Genomic DNA, 19,696 nt, shown 5'->3' with positions numbered 1-19,696 from the left:
ATCTTCCTCTGCCCAGGACATATTCTTAGCAGAGGGTCATAAAACAAGTCCTCCTGCCTCCTTAATAGAGTATGATATGGTACCATTGTCTGCCACAGGATTTCCTGCTTACAGAAAGCTAGTAAAAAGTACTCCACTGTTACAAATAGCATGACACCCAAGAGCTCATAATGGCTTTCCCAGCAGAAATCAGCCTTCACTGACTTACATAGCCTGTTTCAGCAGCTGCCTGAAACTTTCATTAAATACATTTTACTGGCTCCATAATTCAGCTGGTGCACTTCTGGAGATGATGTCTTCTGTTATAGCACTTGGAAAAAGGAAATGCTTTTCTATTTATCTAGCTACTTTCACCCCGTATAATTTATGTCCGGTTCTCGAGCACAGCATCCTACTATTCAGACTGAGGGGAGGGGCTGTAGCTGCATGGTATAGACTTGTTCACAAGAGCCCACGATCAATCTATGCACTCTGCATCACCAAGTAAGGACTGGACATTTATTGTTATTATTTATTCTACTATATCCCTCCTTCCTCATGCAGGAGCCCAGGGTGGCAAATACATCAATAATAAAGGTTGGGGGGGGGGTTGGCGCAGATTTTGAGAGCACGTAGGCAGAGGAGAAGTGTAGGCAATCCTGGGTTTTTTTGCTTAGGGCAAAATCATGCATTGAGTGTGTGTGTTCTGTTTTTAGAAAAACAAAACCCCTACAGTGGGGTAATCAGAAATGAAACCATGGCTTGCAAGAAGGGGTCCATTCTCCTGCCCCAAGTTGTGCTCCTGACAAAAATCACCCCCTGGTTATTTACCATGGGAGCAAAGCTGCCCCTGAATGTGCCAGAGTCTTGCTCCTGCTCCCCTGCAACTGCTATTTGTGTATGTGGCGGGGTGGAAATAGACACATTAAATGCAAGAATGTATACACAGGTTTCACTTTACGGATATTCTCAGTGCTAAAATTCATTTATCTGAACACATGGAATTAGCACCCAAACCTTGCTATTGACATCACAGATTCAGATATCCAAACAGAAAGCAAGTTTTTACTCCCTTGCTTGCCTTTCACTGGTTGGCTGAGGAAAGGAGGGAAGCGGGGGGGGGCAGGAGTGTTCAGAGAAATCAGAGAACACTTTTGGGGAGATTTTCTGAGTATTTTTTGCTTTTTAGAGTCGAAATTTCATGGTTGGGAATGCATTAGGAATTTCCCCATAGGAACCAATGGGAACTGGTGGCTCATAATGCAAACACTCAGCTAATGAACAGTTTCCAGGGAAAGCATTGTGTTTGATAAGCGGGACCTGCATGTACTTAATGTAACATACAGTTATGTTTGGGGAAAGGTTGGGGGGGGGGTCATGGGAAGTAATGAAGGCTTAGTCCTGAGTCCTGCTTGCTGGCTTCCTATAGACACCTGCTTGGCCACTGAGAGAACAGAATGCTGGGCTAGATGGGCCATTGGCCTGATCAACCATGGCTCTTTTTACATTCTTATGAAATAAGGAATGCTATGTGAGAATAACTAGGCAGGGGAGAATCTGGTCTTCCTCTGTACACCAGAATTCATCGACTGCCTAATGTATCTGTTTTGAATTTGGTCGGGACAAATGCAAAGAACTACATCCTTGCACAGGCATAATTATTTTGTGGGATTAATGGTGACAATATATTGTAATTAAATGGGCACAAGATGTTGGACATAATATAATGATGGCTGACTGGGAACAGTTATGGACCACAGATATGAAGTTTACGGCATGTAATGCCTTAAGAGAGAATATTATGAAAATGGTATACAGGTGGTACATGACCCCAGTCAAGCTTGCAAAAATCTATCATTTGCCCGATAACAAAGGTTGGAAATGTAAAGAAACGGAAGGTACATTCTTCCACCTTTGGTGGACATGTCCAAGGATTAAGGCTTTCTGGGAGATGATCTATAATGAATTGAAAAAAGTATTTAAATATACTTTCTTGAAGAAACCAGAGGCCTTTCTCCTGGGCATAGTCAGCCATTTGGTGCCAAAGAAGGATAGAACTTTTTTTATGTATGCCACAACAGCAGCAAGAATACTCATTGCAAAGTATTGGAAGACACAAGATCTACCCACTCTGGAAGAATGGCAGATGAAGGTGATTGACTATATGGAACTGGCGGAAATGACTGGCAGAATCCGAGACCAGGGAGAAGAGCTGGTGGAAGAAGATTGGAAGAAATTTAAAGACTATTTACAGAAATATTGTAAAATTAATGAATGTTAGAACGATGTTGGATAGAAACTAAGTGGTTTTTAGCTGCAATACTATAAGGGAATATGAAAAATGGATTACTAATAGGTAAAGATTTAATGTTACAATATTTTAAGATTAAAGACTAGGATAAACAAAGAGGGGAAGGATTTGCTGAACCAACAAACTGAATTGGAATACAAAAAAGGGAGGCATGAGGAGGTCCAGGAAACAAGCTAATGAAAAATAACTAATGGAAAGATTGAGTTGTTTTTAATTATTTTTATTTTGTATTTTTATTTTTTGTATTTTTCTTTTGTAATATTTTGAAAATCTTAATAAATATCTTATATATATATATATATATATATATATATGCTTTCGTAGATTTTCACGGGTACAGGAATGCAGGTTTTGGTGTCTTCGGGTGTCTTCCCGTGTAAGAGTTGGGGTGTCTAGGCGACGTTTCGACGAGGTCTCACTCGTCATCTTCAGGCTGGTGCTTTCGGCTTCTTGTTACTGGAACAGAGCTCTGTTACTCTGTTCCAGTAACAAGAAGCCGAAAGCACCAGCCTGAAGATGACGAGTGAGACCTCGTCGAAACGTCGCCTAGACACCCCAACTCTTACACGGGAAGACACCCGAAGACACCAAAACCTGCATATATATATATATATATATATATATATATATATATATATATATATATTGTGATTAGGATTGCCCCACTTTTCCTGTGCTTTTAAGAGCTGCAAGGCAAGGAGGCTTATCCAGGTGTACAGAGCACTGTAATGAAAATGACAGGACAACAGAGGGTGGGAGGGTGAGGGTCAAGTTAACACTAATAAATCTGAAGAATGTCAAAGGAAATGAGACATGGTGTTAGAAAGAAAATACACAATCAGAGCATTGACTGCAGGAAGAGTGTTGCAGAAAGCTTAAAGAGCTGGTATGATCATAACAATGTTTTGGGGAGAGATGTTTGGCAGAGGCATTCAGCACTGATTGAAGTGGGTTGATATGCCAGAAGGCTTGTTCGCTTATTGGCTTCCAGGAGACTCTGGTTATTTCTGGGTCACATAGAGGCAACTCTGTTCTGACTAAATTCCTTCCACCTGACCTGGAAATAATGAAGGTCAGACGGATTCCATTCAGGTGAGAAGCACAGTGTTAAGACACCCCCTCAAGGAATCTGCATATTTTCTATCCATTTCTCAGCCATTTTCCTATATGCATACACAGAAGTCTAATCTTTTGCTACCAGGTACACATCTTGCCTCAAAAACTAACGCCCAAAAGCTATAAGAACTCAAATAGAATTTTTAAAGTAACTGTTTTCCTAGATGGATAGATAATGCAATGTGAACTAGATAACTAAACCTAATCATAAGACACACACCTCACCAGCTCCCAGGTTAAATATTCATAGCTTTATACTAATCATTCCTCTTTTAGGATTTCTCTTGCAGGATTCTCCTATGTTATTCTGTCCGAGTTGCATGAAAGCCTCCATCCACATCTTACCCAACTGAAGTACCAAGAGGTATACATGGCTGTGATATCCAGATTTGTAGCAATGCAGCTGATAACATATCTTGTAGACTGTTTCCACTAGCCAAACTAAAAGATAAATAAAAAGACATATGATTGCAGAATTCTTTTTCAAGACACACACACACACACATACTCTTTTACACTGAAGCAGAAAATTGAAGAGGAAGGTGGCCATTTGGAAAGAGGGTCTTCCTAACCCTTCCCCTCCTGCCATTTTCCTACGGAAGCTTGCCCACCCCAAAACTATTTTTGCTCCTGCTGGATAAAAAGTAGGACAAGTGCCTGTATCTTTTCCCTGTGGTGGTTAAAGCCACAGGTTAAAGCCTCAGGGGCAAAACAGTGGAAGGTTAAGAAGGCCCTCTTCTCCCTTCCAATTTCAGCCTTGGGGGCTGAAATGTGTTTTCAGAAGACTCTGCAAAAAGAAAGCAGAGAATGACACGGAACATGACTTTCCACCCCTAAAATATAATTGAAAAGCTGTAAGCAAGCAGCAATATAAATAAAGAGCTCAGAGAGAAAGAAAGCCTGGTAGATTTCCTCAGAAAGCACTTTTCGTAATATAGGTGCCATCATTGAAGAGGCCCCATCCACTCTTATTCCAACACCCAAAGACATATGGAGCAAGGCCATATCCACAAGAGCTCAAACAACAGGAGGAATATACTGGACATTTTGGAACTATGCTGCTACAAAGAAGGCCACTTGCCTTTCATTTGAAGGTAAGGACACTAGGAAGAAGACTTCAATGACCAGAGAGCCTCATATGGGAGTAAGTTGTCCTTTAAATACCAAAGTCCCAAACCTAGATGTACTTCCAGCAACAAGTGCCTTGACACCACAAGCTGGGTCTTCCAGACTGACTTCTCTTCAGTGACACGAAGAAGGCAGAGAGGAAGACCCAATGCAGTAGTCTCTGAAGGCTCCAAGCAAATCTGTTTTAACTAGATCTGCAGAATCTATTTCTGGTGGGTTGGAGAGAACTGTAAAATCTGTCCAGATATGGTAACATAGCTATTTTTCAAAAACATTATTTGATTCTTTTATAATAAAGCTTCTCCTCTTGATTTGTACTCATTTCTATTTTAAAGTCTAAATGGAAATGCTCAGCCAATTTGACCAAAACCATTTATTATACTATTGAACTGGGAGTGGGGTCCATAACTTACGATGACATCCTCGCAAAATATGAAATAAAATTGCTGATAATAAGTCAGGCATTTAAGGAAGTCAGTAGCAAGGGCATTAATGTAATGTTTATGGGTAACCTTGTGAGGAAGGTGGGGACCCCTTAGATATTGTCTTGAATAATAAAGTACATATCAGATATAATATAAAGGATCAGAAAGTATTGTTTCCTTACATTGACATTAGTTGCTTCACTAAATCATTCCCAACTCCCCTGAGCTGCCAAGATCAACATAGGAACTAAGCAAGTGTTATCTTGTTGCGGCATAACATTTTACTTACTTACTTTACTTATTTAACGTGGAGAGAGAACAACATGCCAACTAGCCAAAGAAAAGTTTCGTTCACTCAAATGATCAATACCTTCCTCTGTAAAGGTAAAGGTACCCCTGACTGTTAGGTCCAGTCGCAGACAACTCTGGGGTTGCGCACTCATCTTGCTTTACTGGCCGAGGCAGCCGGCGTTTGTCTGCAGACAGTTTCCTGATCATGTGGCCAGCATAACTAAGCCACTTCTGGCAAACCAGAGCAGTGCACAGAAACACTGTTTACCTTCCCGCCAGAGCAGTACCTATTTATCTGCTTGCACTTGATGTGCTTTCGAATTGCTAGGTGGGCAGGAGATCTTCCTCTGTATACTACTCTAAAAACAATGGAGGCAGATTTTTGCTTCTTACAGAAACTTACCATATCCACATATACATGTTAAACTGATGTTAGAAAGAGAAGAAAGCAACAGTAATAAAAGGCTAAAGATAAACACAGCTTTGCCCTCAAACAGTGGCGTAGCGTGGGGGGTGCAGGGGGGCCCGGCCGCACCGGGCGCAACATCTGGGGGCTAGGGTTAGGGGGCGCAAATCCACGGGTTAGGGGGCGCAAATTACTTGCCTTGCCCTGGGTGCTGACAACCCACGCTACGCCACTGCCCTCAAATAAGGGTTATGATGACTTAATATGCTCAGGTATACAACTAAGGCATGCAAGAAAACAGATGCGCACAGACCCCTCAAAAAGTATGCCAACTCCAGTAATAAATTTAGGCTGGTTCAGATGTAAATGCTAACCCATGGGTTGGAGAAAACCTTATTAAGAAAATGCCTTATTGTGGACCATGTATGCACATCAGGAGCTGAAACATTCAGGAGTGGTCCTACCATTAGGTAAAGTGAGGTAATTGTCTCAAGTGGAAGAAACTAAGGGGGCAAAAGTTGCACCCACCCTCCACTGCCCGCCTAAGCTACTGGGATCCCTTAAGCTTCATCCAGGCACAGATGAGAATGCTACCCTATTGCCAATGTGAAGTAACTTCAAGTCAACTTCAGCTTTTGTAAGGAGAAGCTGTAGCTCCGTAGTAGAGCTTCTGCATTCTGTGCAGAAAGTCCCAGATTGAAACCCCAGCCTCTGCAGGGAGTGCTGGAAGAGAACCCTGTCTGGAATCCTGGAGAGCCACTGGCAATTAATGAAGATCGTCCTGAGCTAAATGGACCAATGAGCTGGCTCAGTTTAAGGCAGCCTCCTGTGTTCTATGTCCATGGAATGACAGGGACATCATCCTGTCCTTTGCCTCAGGCAGCAAAATGTTTTGGGCTAGCCCTAGAAACATTCACTGCAGAACATAGAGTGTGGGGAAGAGAAGGTAATTAAAAGAGGAATACAAGCTCAAAGCATCTGTGGCTGAAACGGAAGCAGAGGGATGCAATAGAATGATTATTCTAGTAAATAATCCTCACACACCAGAGGCAATAAGATCCCTCAGATGCAGGAAAGACCATTCCTTCTCCATCGGCTTTGTGTTCCAGCTCACTGAATCTCAGTTTAGCTTACATTAGCCACAAGGAGGTATAATTGCCTGAGGGGATTTATTAGTGCAGTGGAGAAAAGCAAAACAATGGGCAAGAGAAAGAAGCAGCAAATTGTGCTGTATCCAGACTTACATCAGGATCAATGTTGCGTTTTTTGGAGTGTGTGCTCTTGCTTTACAAAAGTAAAACACATTGGTGGGCTGCAGGGATTGTAGAGCATAGAAAGTGGATTGTGCAAGACTGAAGTTGACCCAACCCTGTTTCAAACCAGAGAGCATTCTGACCTTTGTGGACTTGTGGAAATATGGGAAGGGGAACTGAAAAGGAAGGGGAACAGGACCAGGCGCACACAAGTCCTATTCAATAACCCTATGCCATGTCTAGGGCTAGACATGTGCAAGGGAAGCAGGAGCAAACTTCCTTCCTTCCTTCCTTCTTTCCCCTCCTCCCCACTCCTCAGCATTGAAAGGAAACTTGTTCACATTCAGTTGCTAAGCCTTATGCATGCAGAATTCCTGGAAAAGCCTACAGAGATCATTTTGTATTGCCTTGATTTCTGGCATCCCAGTGACCACGCTGGCTGGAGCTGATGGGAGTTGCAGTTCGAAACTTCCAGAAGGCACTAGGATGGGCATGGCTGGTGTAGACCAAGAGTGGCCAAGACCAGGGCTTTTTTCAGCGGGACCTTGTCGGAACTCAGTTCCGGCACCTCTCAGGTGGGCACCATTGCCATTCTAATAAAACGAGGGAGGCATTCATGGTGAGTTCCAGTAATTCTTTTTCTAGAAAAATAGCACTGGTCAGGACAGTATCCTCCAGATGTTGCTTCACTACAACTCCCATAGTCCCTGAAAGTTGGTCATGCTGACTGGGACTGATGGGTTCAAAACATCTGGAAGGTGCTACCCACAGGGTGTAGACAATTCTGAGCTAGATAGATCAATAATCTGGTTTGGTGTACATTCCTACGTGTTTAATGTAATGGATTTGTATTTCTTCTGTCCTTGCTTGCTTACAGCATGCAAAGCCACTCTCAATCCTTGCCATAGTTCTGAAGGACACTCAAAGACAGCCATCATATTTCAGGTTGTCCATCATGTATGGTTGGGTTGGCGCGCCTCTCCAGATGTCATTGGGCTCCAGTTCCTATCAGCCACAGCCAGCATGCCCATATATATGAATGAATATATGAATACATAAGAATGCCCATATAAATGAATGCTGCCGGCGGGACATTCTGGCAGCAGTGGAAGTAGTGGGGCAGGCAGAGCATAGCCTCCTGTACTTCTGCCACCTGAGGTGAGTGCTTCACCCCACCTCATGAGTGGGCCAGCTCTGAAGCCAGATTATCCATCTAAATTTCCTCTCATAATTTCAGGCTGTCCGGTCCAGAACAGTGTTATCAGCAAATACTAGAGAAATTGGCAAAGTCAAGACCGCTGTATGTGTCCCACAGCTAAGCCAATCCACAGGGGATCATATATATGATCCAAAGCCTGCTGTATCAAGCCAATGGCCCATCTAGACCAGCATCCTGGTCTCACAGGGGCTAACCAGATGCCTGTGGGAAGCCTGCAAAAGCCCTCTACCCACCTGAGATTCCTAGAAACAAGTATTCAGAGACAATCTTTTACAGTCCTGGTGGACCACATGTTCTCCATGCCTCATTTAGGGCTAGTGGGAAGGCCTGAGAATACAATTGTCAGAACTCTACATAAATGTGCTGTCTGGCCTTAATCACTCTATGTTTCATTGTATCCAATTCCTTTCCAACCTATGTATGCGACTGTTAAGGAAAATGTAACTTTAACAAACATACCACTGCCATATCAGGTTTTTTTCTGGGCAAACAGATCAGGAGGCAACTTCACCGCTCTAGCAAATGTATTATTCATCCTTTTTTTAAAAAACACACACCATATTTAATAAGCAACACATTATTGCCATTGAATTATTCATTTTATTGCACATTCACCACATCCATTTCTGGTTCGGAATTGACTGCCAGAGCAGAGGTAAGAGCAGTGATGTGAAATTGTTTATCCACATTATGCAGGAATAACAAATACTTGAGGGGATGAGTTGTTTGAGCAAACGTTAAAAAAAATAATGCAAGCACCTTCTTACCAACGTATAACGTTATCAAGACATTGGCCCTGACCCACAAATGTTCACACACAGCATCCTGCCCTCCGTCCAAGACAAAAGGCTATAGGTAACAGAGAGGCACATTTGGGTGAAGAGAGAAATCTGTGCCCTTGCACAATGCAATGCAGAGGTGCATCATGTGGGCATACGGGCTAGGCATGCAGCTCCCCATTCAGCAAGAAAACAGATCTATGCAAATCACTTCTGTGGGCTTATCTCCCTAGCTAGATCAGAGCATGAACCTGTAACTAAGCAAGGGTATTTGAATGCATTATTTGTAGGAAGCTTTGGAGAGGGGCTGCTACTCAACAGCAGAACATGTGCTTAGCTCTCATAGGACCCAGGTTCTGTTTCCAGCAGCAAGAGTGGTGCAATAAAGTTGCAGGGCCTCTGCCAGAAACCATGAAGAGTCTGTGCACAACTTGCACAGTCTGTGCACAACTTGGCACAGTTGATGGTGCTGGCCTAAACAGACCAATGGGTTAACTGAAGCGATACGGTCCATGGGGACAATTTGCAAATCTTGGGTGGCATTCAGGATTGTAGGCAGTCCTATCTCTCCTCTTGCAATGGCTTCTGGCAGCTAGTGGAGAAATGTGTGATATATGCTGCTCATCCCACCCTGAGGATAAAGTCTCAGTGATGAAATGGCCAATACAGTCATTATCTTCAAGGAATTGTTTGTATGAGCAGAGCCTGCTTTTGCCTTGTCAAATATAGTAGACTGTGTATTCAGTGCACATGCATCTGATATGCTTTGCCAGAAACAGGACCTCTTGAGTACCACAGATCACAGAGACTACCTGCTAACACGAAAGAGTTGGCTGATGGTCGTCATCAGGCACGAGGGTTTCATTGAAAATATGCCTGATATCTATGTGTATTGTTATAGGTTTGGGAGGTTCAGTCTGGATTATTCTGTTGTTGTTGTTGTTGTTGTTTAGTCGTTTAGTCCTGTTCGACTCTTCATGACCCCATGGACCATAGCACGCCAGGCACTTCTGTCTTCCACTGCCTCCCGCAGTTTGGTCAGACTCATGCTGGTAGCTTCGAGAACACTATCCAACCATCTCGTCCTCTGTCGTCCCCTTCTCCTTGTGCCCTCCATCTTTCCCAACATCAGGGTCTTTTCCAGGGAGTCTTCTCTTCTCATGAGGTGGCCAAAGTATTGGAGCCTCAGCTTGAGGATCTGTCCTTCCAGTGAGCACTCAGGGCTGATTTCCTTCAGAATGGATAGGTTTGATCTTCTTCCAGTCCATGGGACTCTCAAGAGTCTCCTCCAGCACCATAATTCAAAAGCATCAATTCTTCAGTGATCAGCCTTGAGTCCTTTCCAAACATGAGATTCTTTGACTGTGAAGGTAGAAGCTACAAGATGAAATCTGGTAAAGCAGTCAGTCCATATCCAGGAATACATCCCTCTTTTTCTTTTTCTTTTTTGCAAGAGGACAGCAGCCATTTCAGGCTCTGTGAACTCACATTGATCTCCTCTTGAAAAAAGTGCCACAGCATCCCAAAACACACAGGCCATTTCCACACACAGCGCTCCTATAGTCTCTCTGCGCTCCTTTCTTTATGTGGAGGCACAAAGCTACACTTTTCACACTTTGGAGGATTAAGAGAGGATGAACATGCAGATATTACCCATGCCGTGAAGATGCCCAGTAAAAACAGTATCTCTCTGGTAGGTTTATCCACCCCACTTTCTCCCCCTGTAATATTTAGAATCATTAACTTCACAATGCAGCACCCCTGCCTCTGGTAGACAATCATGTAGTCTGAAGGCAAGGAAACTCAGAAAGAAAATGAATGCTGGGAAAGGGCCATAGCTCATTGACAGAGGGTATGCTTTGTGTGCAAAAAAAACCCCCAGGCTTGGTTCCCTGAATCTCCAGTCAGGGCATGGAAAGGCTCTTGTTTAAAATGCACTGTTCTTCCACCTTAGGCCCCCCTGATGTTTTTGGACTCAAACTCCCATCATCGCCAGTCAGCATAGCCAATGGTCAAGTATGATGGGATCAGTCATCCAACAACATTTGGATGGCCAAGGTTGAAAAACACTGTAGACATGTGAGAACATTGTCAACAACAATTTGACCCAATTTAAGGCAGCTTTCTGCATCCTTTGAGACGAGTGTACCTAAGTAATATTACAGAAGGAATGGTCAGAAGTAACTTCTGCTCACACATTGATTTTATTCCCAGCTAGGTCTGTGTCTAAAGGCCACAGAAAACACATTTCATGATTTTACTGTTTTAAGAGTGCACAATTACTGCATGTTATGTGTGAATGCAACAAACAAGTTTGCAAGCACGGGTCTCATAAAGCTACTCTTCTCACCATGTCAATGTTAATTTCAGCTCCCTGTTACATAGAATCATAGAACTGTAGAGTTGGATGCAGCCACAAAGGCCATCTGCAATGCATGAATCTTTTTGCCCAATGTGGGGCTCGAACCACATGGAACCTGAGATTATCATACTCTACCAACTGAGCTGAGTTTATGCATACTGGCAAACCTACATTTGCTTCTACATAACACATGAAAAGGCTCTGAAAAGCATGTTTCCTTCATCTGCTCTTGATTGTAGCAGGTTCCATAGCGTTTTTGACCGCAGCAGATGTTGAAATACTCTTCCTTTTCGCTGCAAAGGGCATCTGCTTTCTTTGCTTGTCAAAGCTCTTGGAGCTGCTCACAGAGCTTCCTAAAATATACATGTAATAATAGCATGGCCCCACTGCACGAACATTAACCTGACCATTTGAAGTATTCCCCTCTCCTAATTGACTTACATAAATTTGGCCAAAGCAGCCTTTTTTGCTAAGTAATTACCTTTGGAGCATCTTGCTGATTACATTTTAAATTCTTAGAAACCCATCAGCCTGTCTTCTGACTCACACTTGCCATTCTGATGTATTACAGCCATCCATCACCCTGACATCCTCCCACTGATGACAACTTCCTCCAAGCTTGTAGCCAGAGAGATCCATTGTGGCTTTTCATTTAACCCCCGCCCCCCATTGTAAATGAGCTGGAACTAATTAGGCCTCCCTCATTCATCTAAGCATGTCCCTCTGTGGATGTCTGTGTTATCAACAACTGTTTTGTGAATGACCACTGTTAATCATGTAATTATCACAGTCTGTGTTTTTCTGCATTTCATTTCCTTCTGACCTCATGGTAACTCAGGATGGCACTTCAAGCATCTGATGAAGTGGGTTGCAGTCCATGAAAGCTTATTCTGCAATAAATTTGGTTGCTCTTAAGATGCTGTAGGGCTCTTTGTTCTTTTTGCTGCAGCCTATGGATAACGCCAAGAAACAGCAACGAACCTCAGCAGCTTCCAGGTGTCCTGAGACCTAAATCAGTGAGAAATTAAACAAGTAGAACCTGCAACAAAATGAAAACATTTTAACAAGCACAAGTCGCAGCAGCCAAACATAAATTCATGAGGTGGCAGCCCCTCTAAATCATTCCAAAGGCTTTCCTGAAAAGCCACGTTCTGGCTGCCCATCGGAAGACCAGCAAGGAGGTAGATCTGTGGGCCGGCCCTACTGTTAGGCAGAGTGAGAAAGCTACCGCAGGCAGTTGATTTTTTGGTTGTAATTAGAAATGGTAATTTTATAGATCGTTAATTTTTTATTATTGCAATTTTTTTACTGCCAGGGAAGGAGGGAGAGAGGGGCAGGTGGGATTTTCTGCCTCAGGTACCAAAATAACTTGGCAGGCCTTGAACTCTATGCCCCTTGGCTGGGGTGAGAGTGTGTAGGGATAGCAATTGTTAATCCATCTCAGGCAGCAAAATATCTTGGGCTGGTCCTGGCTTTTCCCAAACAAGGTGCTCAAGCAGAAAGATCCTGTCACACATTCCCACTCACCTGACTTTAAACACTGAGAGGACAGTTAACTGGGCCTGCACTGTTGAACAAAGAGTCCTAGCAGCAACACACACACCCCCTGCCAGAGGCACTGCATTTGGCAAAATGGCCACGAGGTCAAGGAGGTTTGGGATTGGTCACACCGCTGCCTCACCTCACCCCATCCCCATCCTGGTAAACATTGCTTCTGGCATTCTGCCTTCCCCAAATGCACTACAGATGGATCCACGCACCACTGTTTGTTCCAGTGAGGGAACTTCCTATTCTAAGCCACATTCGTCACACACAGGGCTGTCTCCGTTCCGCTGCAGTTTGGCTTCCAACAAAAAAACTACAACTCACTTTTTGCAGTCATGGAATTTTACGCAGTTAATTACATTATCATTATGTTATTCCACACTGTTCCTTTCAGTGCAAAGGAAACACAATGCAAATGGCGAAGGAGTCATCAGTTATGCCTGTGGACTGAAAATAACAACAGCAGCAAATACAGATTGGATTCATCAGGTTGATTTCCATTCTGGACAAGGGATGACTAAGCAGACATTGGCAATTTTTACTCTCATTTCTGTTAGAGTTCTCCAACACCCCTTGTTGCAGTAAGCATGTACAGTATGTGGAGGGAAGGGATACATCCTATAATAATAATATTTTTTATTATTATTTATACCCCGCCCTTCCCAGTTTAGAACCGGGCTCACGTCAGCTAACAGCAAATATAAAACATTGATTAAAATGTGACTTAAAAACAGCATAAAATACAACATAAAATGCAGTGTCAATATCAATAAAATTCAAAAATTCAGGCGTAATTGGGGGGGCAGGGGGGAAAACCCAGTCAGTAGACATCAAATGATCACCAGGACTAACTGGCCAAGTTGGTCCTACTAGAGCCAGCAAGGAGACCAGGGAAGAATTTAAAAGTGGGGTCCCAGAAAGGGTTTCTTTATAGAAGAGGAAAGGGGGAAAGGGAATAGAGGATCAGGCTAATTCAAACTGAAGGCAGAATAGCTCTGTCTCACAGGCCCTGCAGAAGGAGATCAAGTCCTGCAGGGCCTTAGTCTCATGGGACAGAGCATTCCACCAGGTCGGAGCCATCACTGAAAAAGCCCTGGCCCTGGTCTGGCTTCCTTAGGGCCCCGGACCTTCAAGCTATTATTATTCATGGACCTTAAGGTCTCTGCAGGACATACCAGGAGAACTAGGGAACTTCAGCCAGCCAGAGGCTCCACAAGCTATATACCAAAGTGTTTAGGCCTGCATGTCTGGCCTTCATCCTTTTACAGATGAACAGCAGAACTACTGCAGGAAACACGGATGTCATACTCCTGCTGCTATGGCAAACATGACAGTTGGTACATGAAGTACGATGCAGGGGTGGAGGAAGGGGGTGTGCCACCCTGGGTGCCACCACTGAGGGGGGTGACAAAATGCTGGGCAGCACTCACCATGGGACTTGCAGCGCACCCAAGCCACGTGTCTCTTCTGGGAGTGACGTGGTAGCTTGGGTGCCCGCAGGCTCCGCGTTGCCCCAAACAGTCCGCCCACTGCCTCCCCCTCAACTGTAGGGTGGCTGAGTGGGAGGAGGCAGGCAGACTCCTCAGAGGCCTGTGGAGCGTCCGGGCCTGGCTCGCTCCAGGCACCCGATCGGCTTGCTCCGCCGCTGGTACGATGCAGCTCCAAGTCATGTCAGTATTGTGAACAAGGCTTGCATAACCACCAAGTGTCCCCCCCCCCAAAGGGACATTCTGTTTTTCATGTGTGATTGTGGCACCCATTTTGGGTGCCGCACTCTCACATGCTCTCGTGCCGCAATCTCACTCTGAAAAGAACACTTTTGGGGGCCTACAATCTCACGTGGCACCCAAAAACATGAGTTTTGGGGCCCTGCATGAGATTTCGCCCCCCAAAGTGCTTTTTTCAGGGTGAGATCATAGCGCAGGTCATTTGACTCGCCCAAGAGTGCATCCCGGAAGACGCGTACCCCAGTTTTTTATCTGAAAAAGTTGGAGGGTATGAGCTTGCTGTACTCAGGGGAAATACTGAAGCAGGCCGAAAATTTGGATCTGTGATTTGCATAACATATGAAGCAATGTTGAAGGTTTCATAGACCTCTATTTCAAAATGGACTTGTGCAACTGCTGGTGATTTTCCTCTTGTATCCAATATTCCAGCTAAAGAATTATTGCTTTCATCAACAAGGCTCAAGGATGATCAAAATGAACAGCATGAAGAACAATTTTTTGTTTTCTTTGATTACAGGAGACAAAGAGTATTTGCTGCCTTTTGCCTAACAGCAATGACAGCTTTTAATTAAACACGGTTTGGTGGTGGGGGAGGCAGTATCCATGAAACTGGAAGTAATGTGTGAAAGGTAATCTGAGTGTGCCTCAAATTTACGTACAACCATTTGCCTTAAACTATGTCCTTACTGTTAATTTGTTACTGTCCCTTTAAGTAAAAACCAAGTACAACTCTGGGAAAAGAGTGAAAAGGAACAGAATTCCGGCACCATTACAGAGGAATTCTATCACAGAATTCAGAGAATTAAAGAGCCTTGTGTGAACTGAAGGATGCCGCTGGATACAACCCATATAATTTAAATGTCCACTCCTGTGAGTCAGAGAACTAATCCCTATAAAAACAGGGTTGAGCATGCAGGCTTTGACAGGTTGCTAAAGATAGCATGAAGGCCACAGGTGTTGCTTCCTTGGAGATCTATTCCTAGATTCTTTATCTTCCTTCAACATCTCCTAGGGGTTTATAGGCTGCTTTGCTCACCCAGGAAATAAGAGCTAGCTCCTAGAGTTCCTCGCAGTAAATCTATCAACAGCATTTGAAGGTTGGAGGATGGAAGGTCATAAGTGTATTAGGGCACGGTAAACCTGACAGTGTTTCTGAGACCTCACTACTGGCCATTTTATGAACCACCAGGGGTTAGATAGTTGGCCAGCAATATAAGACAATTTTATCCAGGAGTCTAAGAATTGTTTTTTCACCCATTAAGAATATGACTTGTAAAGGTGATAGAGAGATAGAGAGATAGAGAGATAGAGAGATAGAGAGATAGAGAGATAGATAGAGAGATAGATAGATGATAGATAGATAGATAGATAGATAGATAGATAGATAGATAGATAGGATAGAGTTGGAAAGGACTCCTTTGGTAAAACCCCTTGCAATTCAGGAATCTCAGCTAAAGCATCCATGACTGATGGCCATCCAACCTCTGCTTAAATACCGTCAAGGAAGGGGAGCCCACAACCTCCCAAGGGAGACTGCCCCACTGTCAAACAGCTCTTACTGTCAGAAGCTTTTTCCTGATATTTAGTCAGAATCTCCTTTCTGGCAACTTAAATCCATTGGTTCAAGTCCTACCCTACAGGGCAAGATAAAACCAGTGGCGTAGCGTGGGGGGTGCAGGGGGGGCCGTCCGCACCGGGCGCAACATCTGGGGGGGCGTGCTCGCACTCTCAGCTCTCTGCCCCTACCTGGCTCACTCACTCTCTCTCACTGCAGTGCTGGCTGTGCGAATCCGATCCGAGCCGCCAGGTCGCCGCCCACTGTGGAGGGGGTGGGTGCCAGGCGTGCGGTGCGGAGAGAGAGTGAGGAACTATCTGGGGGAGGGACAGTGCAGCGGCCGCCTAGCGCAGCGCTGAGCGCGGGAGAGAACCACACCAGACCAGACCAGGCAGCGGCAAGAAGAAGCTGGCAGCGGCGGCAGGTTAGGGGTTAGGGGGCGCAAATTACTTGCCTTGCCCCGGGTGCTGACAACCCACGCTACACCGCTGGATAAAACAAGCTTGTTCCCTCTTCCATGTGACAGCCCTTATGATAGCCATCTTCAAATATCTCATCACCTCTCAGTCTCCTCTTTCTCAGGCAAAACATACCCAGCTCCTTCAAATGTTCCTCATAAGGAACAGTTCCAGACCCTTGATCATATCGGTCACCCACCTCTGCATGCATTCCAGCTTGTCAACATCCTTCTTAAATTGTGGTGCCCAGAACTGGACACAATATAACCAAGGCAGAATAGAGTGGTACTATCACTTGATCTGGACATAAATACATAAAGTCAAGCTGAGCCAAACTACTGCGTAGTATGAGTGCATGAGTATGCAGGTTCACAGAGGGGAGATCACAGGTGCTTTGCTTGTCCATAGTCATTTTGCATGGCATCTGAACCTTGGCTCATAGTTTAGCTCTCTCCAAACTAACCAAGAGATGTAACCAAGGTTTTCCTTTGGTTTAGGACTCATGGTTTCTCCAAGATAGTTAAGCCATGAGCCTGGCTTAGATGACACCCTAAACTGTGTCTTAGCTCAGCAGAGCATCCAAATGAGTGGGGAATAGCAAAGCTATTGCAACCTTTTCCCCGGAACTTGCACATTTCCTCATTTGCACAAAGCCGCAGTTTGACATGTCTTATATTTCCACAAGTTCTCAGTCTAAATATAATTTTGTACATTGGGGTTGGCAAAGCACAGCCCATGGGTTGCACCCACCTTATGTCTCAGTCAAGCACCATCAATCAGGCTGCATAAACTAGCTCTCAGTTGCATTATTATAATAGTGATCTATCTTCCAATCTTTCTTTCTCTCTTGTTGAGGAGGCAGGAGTTTTTATGTGGTGCAACAGCTACCTCTGCAAATGGAATTGCTAATGAGCAACCAAGTGGTAGAGTTTGTCCTTGTTCTAGTGACCTAAAGAAAAGAAAAAAAGAAAAAGGAGTGCAAACACTAGAAAGGAAAAGTGCTATGCTCTAATGAAAGTCAGGAGATTAAAGTACAAGACTTCATTTAAGCTCTTGATGTATTTCATTTGTCAAGTGTATTGGCACACTCCAGAATAATTTTTCATCCTCTGCTGTCAGATTTCCTATACTGGAGGAACAGTATAGGTCTTATCTCAGCCTGTTTAATTGAACAGAATACAACAAGGATAGCCCAATACATTTTGTCTATATAGACTAACAACAGATTGGGACAAAGGGTGCTTCATTTGTCTGAGCTTGATGCAATACCAGTAGCATTAATACTTCAGTAATCTCTCCATTGAGCCGGAGCCAAGGAAAACTCAAGATTTTATCTCTGAAATTGTTATATCAAGCTCTGCAATGTCTGCCCTGTTATGCCAAGGATCCTGCTTGGTGCATTTATTTTCTAGTGTATAACCAATAAATATATTCCACTCACTAGATTTCTGAGAGAACACAAAAATAATATTCTGTTGCCACCTTCATTTCAAGGTGTCTCTTTCCTTCCCCCCTTTTTAAAGTTTGGTTACATTTGACTACATTGTAATGGATTAAAAATAGTTCACTCCTTAAATTCTAATTGTGCACATCTGGTCAGAAATAATCCCAACAAGGGTCACTTTCAGGAAAGGGAGTATAGTCATACCTCGGAAGTTGAACGGAATCCGTTCCGGAAGTCCGTTCCACTTCCTTTTTTTAAAAAAAAAAATCATTTTGATTGATTTTTCAAAAAAAAAAAAATCCGATTAATATATCCAATCACTTCCAAAACATTTGGAATCCAAGACATGGTTTCTGATTGGCTGCAGGAAGCTCATGCAGCCAATTGGAAGCTACGGAACCCACGTTGGACGTTCGAGTCCCAAAGAACATTCGCAAACCGGAACACTCACTTCCAGGTTTGCGGTGTTTGGAAGCCAAAACATTTGACTTACAAGTCATTTGACTTCCAAGATACAACTGTATAGAATTGTAGCATAAATAGGAGTGCCAACTTGAATAAAATATTGGGGGGAGGTGAGCACCACCCCACATAATCATGTTGCACACACACCATTTGAATGGCAATGCCCATCAACTTGGGGGGGCAGCCCCCTCAAATATTTTATTGGGGGGGTCAAATATTTTATTGGGGGGACCTTGGCCCCTAGGAGTTGGTTACTATGAGTATAAAAGACTATGGGATGACAGGCAGGGAATGACCCTTGTTAAGTACAGTGGTACCTCAGGTTACATACGCTTCAGGTTACATACGCTTCAGGTTACAGACTCCACTAACCCAGAAATAGTGCTTCAGGTTAAGACCTTTGCTTCAGGATGAGAACAGAAATCGTGCTCCGGCGGTGCAGCAGCAGCAGGAAGCCCCATTAGCTAAAGTGGTGCTTCAGGTTAAGAACAGTTGCAGGTTAAGAACGGACCTCCGGAACGAATTAAGTACTTAACCCAAGGTACCACTGTAATTGTTTTATTCACAATTAGAGAATGCCTGTGTGTATTGCTGAAAAGGGTTTAACTGGAAGATTCCATTGAAGCTTAAGTAATGGTCTCTGTGCTTTAGCTGGCTCATAATTCTCTGTCGTGTTCCTGACTTAGATCACATGGAAGAGACAGGATTGCACTCTGTGCATATGTTAATATGTGGGCCTGCAGTTCAAAAACACATCAAAGTGCAAGTAGATAAATAGGTACCTCTGGTGGGAAGGTAAACGGTGTTTCCATGCGCTGCTCTGGTTTGCCAGAAGCCGCTTAGTCATGCTGGCCACATGACCCGGAAGCTGTACACCGGCTCCCTGGGCCAGTAAAGCGAGATGAGCGCCGCAACCCCAGAGTCGTCTGCAACTGGACCTAATGGTCAGGGTCCCTTTACCTTTACCTTTATTTCTCTGAATGCCCCAGAGGAAACAAGGAGGTGTAAATGATGAAGCTTTCCAGGAGCACAGAACCTCAGACTGCAATGGAGGCTAGAAGGCGGGGAGGGGGAGAGAGTTTTGATCTCAATCCTGTTTAAAGTTATTTCAAGAGGCTGAACCTATGCTGGATATGTGCAAGATATTGAACAACTGTTTGGGTATATCATTTACTGTTTTTTGGTTCTGTTTTGAAGAAAGTTCTGCAAGAAAAGCTTGAACCAAATCTATGG

At 43.9% G+C, this 19,696-nt stretch overlaps 1 long non-coding RNA gene across 1 annotated transcript; it reads right to left on the bottom strand.

Annotated features, from left to right (window-relative positions):
- Positions 1–3,069: 3,069 nt before the first annotated feature.
- LOC310703690 lies at positions 3,070–14,183 on the bottom strand. Its single transcript, XR_014524313.1, has 4 exons — positions 14,040–14,183; positions 11,751–12,308; positions 8,588–8,664; positions 3,070–3,847 (listed from the first exon to the last, which is right to left on the bottom strand). It is a non-coding gene; the product is annotated as an uncharacterized lncRNA (long non-coding RNA).
- Positions 14,184–19,696: the final 5,513 nt, after the last annotated feature.

Source organism: Podarcis liolepis, assembly GCF_965112155.1.
Source record: "Podarcis liolepis genome assembly, chromosome: 3".
NCBI classification, from domain to species: domain Eukaryota; kingdom Metazoa; phylum Chordata; class Lepidosauria; order Squamata; family Lacertidae; genus Podarcis; species Podarcis liolepis.
This window is presented reverse-complemented; position numbering and strand designations above follow the sequence as displayed.